At 46.0% G+C, this 4328-nt stretch overlaps 1 long non-coding RNA gene across 1 annotated transcript; it reads left to right on the top strand.

Annotated features, from left to right (window-relative positions):
- Positions 1–317: 317 nt before the first annotated feature.
- On the top strand, positions 318–3646 carry LOC115526062. Its single transcript, XR_003972527.1, has 3 exons — positions 318–453; positions 1072–1187; positions 3422–3646. It is a non-coding gene; the product is annotated as an uncharacterized LOC115526062 (long non-coding RNA).
- Positions 3647–4328: the final 682 nt, after the last annotated feature.

Consider the following 4328-nt stretch of genomic DNA (forward strand, 5'->3'; position numbering starts at 1 on the left):
TTCTGTGCAAGGCAAGGGGCATGGTCTGAGCTGTGCTTCAGAAAGATGAATCTCGTACCATGTTCAGCACAGCTGAAGGGACAAGCCCTTCCCAGGGTGGGGAAATAGGTAGGTGGTCATTGGCGTAGCCATTGTGAGAGATGATGCTCTGGACAAGATTTCTAGCAAAAAAAAAAAAAAAAGAAAAGAAAGAAACCAAGGGGAGAGGTGTGGGAAATACTGCAAAGGCAGCCTATATAAGCAAGAGTCCACAAGTGCTGATCGTCTGTTTGCTGTTTATTGTCCATTTACTGTTTATTGTCTGTTCACAGGGTCAGGCTCTGTGCTAGGCACTAAGGGTGTGGGCAGATTCAGGCGCAGTTTACAAGGATCCCTTGCTTGGCAGGCTTGGTGAACTCACAGACCAAGGCGGAGAAGAAAGGAAACGTTCGTCGCCTTTTGAGGACGTGCCAGGTACTGAGCTAGAAATTTGATATACATAATTGCACTTGATCTCAAAGCTATAGTCAAATGGGGCAAGTAAGCTTATCTGCATTTTTCAGATTTGGAAACAGATTCTAAAGGGTGAAGTGACTTGTCCAAGTTCACACCGGCTAATTTGGGGAAGCCTCCAAAGGCAGTGCTTTGTCTCCTATACTAGGAGTCTCCATTGAAGCCATCTAGACCTTTCATGAACTCATTTTCCTCACTGCATATCTACATATGCTATTACATATCAGTAATAGTATCAATGACGAGTAGTTGGGAAGTACCGAGAATTGTTCCAGGCACTTCAGGTATAGTAGGCTAATTTAATACTTGCAACAATCCTGTGAGTTAGATACTAGTATTATCCCCATTACACAAACAAGGAGACTGAGACACAAAGGGGCTAGTAACTTATCCAGGGTCAAACCACTGGTGAGTGGAAGAGACAGGTTTTCAACCTTAGCAGGCTGTTTCAAAGCCCATGCTCTTAACCAATGTGCTATGCATAAATGATAACCAGACGGACTCCTACAGAGGCATAAAGTAAATCACCAGGTCTGCTTGCTTGCAGCATTTTATATCTATACATGTTTATTCCTTCAGCACTTATCGAAGTGTTTTTTGCTTGCCGAATCCTATGTTCAGCACACCAAGGATCCAGGGATACCTACGACAAGAGCCTGCCCTCAACTCTGGTGGGAAGACATAGAAATGAACAGGTATGGTGAGGTACAGCGAAACCATCGGAGGGTTTGATCAGAGGTCTGACATGAGCTAAATTAAGTTTTAACGTGAATATCATCGCTCTGCTTGCTGTGTAGACAATAAACCTTAGGAGGCTAAGGGTGGGAGTCAGAAGACCAGTGAAGGTTGGTGCAGTTGATCAGAACAGAGACACAACGGTGGCCTGGGCAGTTGCATCACAGCCAGGGGGTCCCTGGTTTGGCCAAGAGCTCTGTTTTAATACTCTGGGGAGCAGGGAGACTAGGGTTTTCCACTAACTCTTGGCTCCCCCACTAATTGGCCTTGTTGGGTCTCTGAACAGGTCTTTTCATGACCGATGTGAGATGCTTGGGTCAGAGTGCCTCTAAGGTTCCTGTCTTCTCTAAGGTTCAATGTCATTACCCTGCTTACCTTCTGCCAGTGACTTTGTACAGCTATGTAAACCCTGTACCGTCGCCTCACGGAGCCACCTCCCACATCATTTTCTGCCACTTTCCGAATCATTGATCTACTCCAGCCACACTGGCTTCCTCTTTGTTCCTCAGAGAGTCAAGCTTGTCCCTACCTCAGTGCCTTTTCACTTGCTGTTCCCTCCACTTAGGAAGTACTTGCCCTCGATCGTCACATGGTTGGGTCCTTCTCACCCTGATCTCAGCAGAAACTTTGTTTGCTCAGAGAGGCCATTTCTAACTGCCTTGACGTAGGTGGATCTGTAGTCTGCCATATCGTTTCTCCTAGTTTACGTTTGTCTTAGAACTTATAATGAACTGAAATCCTCTTACTTAGTTGTTTATATCTTTATTGTCTATTTCCCAATACAACATCAGTTCCATGAGAGCAGAGACCTTGTCTGTCTTTGTTCATTATGATTATCCAGTGCTTCGAACAGTGTGTGGTCAGTACATAGACAATAAGTATTGAATCATCGAGTGAATAAATGAATGGATGAATGAGCCATCTTTCAGATGTTTGTAACATATAATCTAGAGCAGGATGTTATCCATTTTCTGAATCAGATTATTGTAATTTAAAAAAAAATTTAATTTTTGTTTTTGAGAGAGAGAGAGCACGTGAGTGAGAGAGTGCATGAATGAGAAGAAAGGGGCAGAGACAGAGGGAGAGAGAATCCAAGCAGGCTCTGTGCTGTCAGTGCAGAGCCCAACGTGGGGCTCAATCTCATGAACCATGAGATCATGACCTGAGCCAAAACCAAGAGTCAGACCCTGAACTGACTGAGCCACCCAGGTGCCCCCGAGAGAGAAAGAATCTTAAGCAGGCACCACGGTCAGTGCAGAGCCCGACAAGGGGCTCGATCCCACAACCGTGAGATCATGACCTGAGCCAAAGTCAAGAGTCAGATGCTTAACTGACTGAGCCACTCAGGGGGGGGTCCCAGAAATTTTAAAACATTTAAATAATTAAAAGCACAGATCTAAGGACAGCAATGAGTACACATTCTCCTGAAGTATTATGTTTTTAAATCATGGAATCATAGACTGCTCAGGTTGGATGGGAATCATCTTAATCTTCAGAGTCAGGCAGATCCGGGTTCAAATGCTGGCTCTGTCACTTGCTAGCTCCACAAACACATAACTCACTTAACCTCTTGAGCCTCAGTTTCCACAGCTATAAAATGGGGATTATAATGCTTACCTTGGAGGAGGCATGAAGTCAGATATTAGATACAAAGTGCCTGGGACGCAGTTGGTGCTCCGTAAATGTTAATTCTTCTTCCCTCTGCGGAGGGACCGCGTAGGTCCTGATACCAATATATGTTGAACAAATGGTGGGGCCTACTCCAAGGACCTCATTCTGCTGATGAGGAAACTGTAACCCAAAGAGTCACAGTGACTCTCTAGGTCGTGCGGCGTGAGGACGTCAGAGTGTGGCTTAGAGCATGGCTTCATTTACAGCCCAGCACTTTTATATCCTCCCTATACGCTCCTGCTTTGGTTTTCTTCCCCGTCACGCACAGCATTCTGGGGCCTGAACTGGGTTTTCTGTGCATCCACACAGCTACTCAAACCTCAGGGGGACTTGGGGGCTGTGGGGAGGCCTGGACCAGAGCTCGTAAACAAAGCTCAATACTTCACAAGCTTTGTAAAGAGTGTTTACACACAGGCTTACTACTGGCTTCTAGTGGTAAACTGTCCCTGAAATGAGTTCTCACTGGCCAGAAGTACAGGCAGGGTCACACTATTTATATTCACCAGGCCCCCGCAGTGTTCAGTTCACAGCACTCCCTGAGGCCACCCCACTGCCTGGCCTTGTGCTGGGCCCTGGACCTCCGACTCTGAAGACCAGTGAAACCAGTTCAGGGGCGGAAGCAGAGATGGATGTAAGCAGTTATCACACAACGTTCTCTGAGCTGACACAGAGAAATGCAGGAATCTGAGGGATCCCAGAGCGGGGGCCCTAGCCCAGCCTGGGAGAAGGCTGCAGGGAGGGCTTCCTGGAGGAGGTAACATCTGAATTTTATTTTATTTTTTTTCCCTATATGAGGAATATTCTCTTGTTCTGGAAACATAGCTTTAGCAACCCTGGAAAACACGAGGTTGAGGGGGAACTGAACTGCCCCAGAGCACTCTTAATTTTTGCTTCTTGGAGGTTTGGATAATCTTGATTGGCCCACGTGATCCTAATGTGGGCACTTTTGCCATAATGTCATATGCATGGCCCTGAAAAGAAAACAAACGAAAATCCTTTTGCAAAATCCCCTGGTGTAAAAACGATAGGGTTTCACAACAACAGTGGAATAAGTTAAAACCTATGGGTCTTTGTAAGCAGAACTCTAACAAAAACAGCACCAATCCTAATAAATGGTGGCTCAGTGGCTGCCGGCCTTTTTACCCAGCATCAAGGTCACTTTGTGCTAGCAGCCTTAAGCCTGAGGTACCTCGTCCCAGATGTAGGATGTTTGCGGCATTTGCCTCCGACGGAACCGGATTCATCAAAGTGACAACTGTGGAGTTGCCCCCCTCTGGGATCCCTCAGATTCCTGAGCTATGATTTAGACTTCTTCAAAAGCTAAAACAGTTTCTCATAAATACAAGAGGAAGTGTCTCCACAGTTTCTTCATCTGCACGGTCCGCTTCCTCAGAGAGCCTAACATAGTGGAAAGGACAGTGGTTCCTGAA

This window comes from Lynx canadensis, chromosome D1 (assembly GCF_007474595.2).
Source record: "Lynx canadensis isolate LIC74 chromosome D1, mLynCan4.pri.v2, whole genome shotgun sequence".
NCBI lineage: Eukaryota > Metazoa > Chordata > Mammalia > Carnivora > Felidae > Lynx > Lynx canadensis.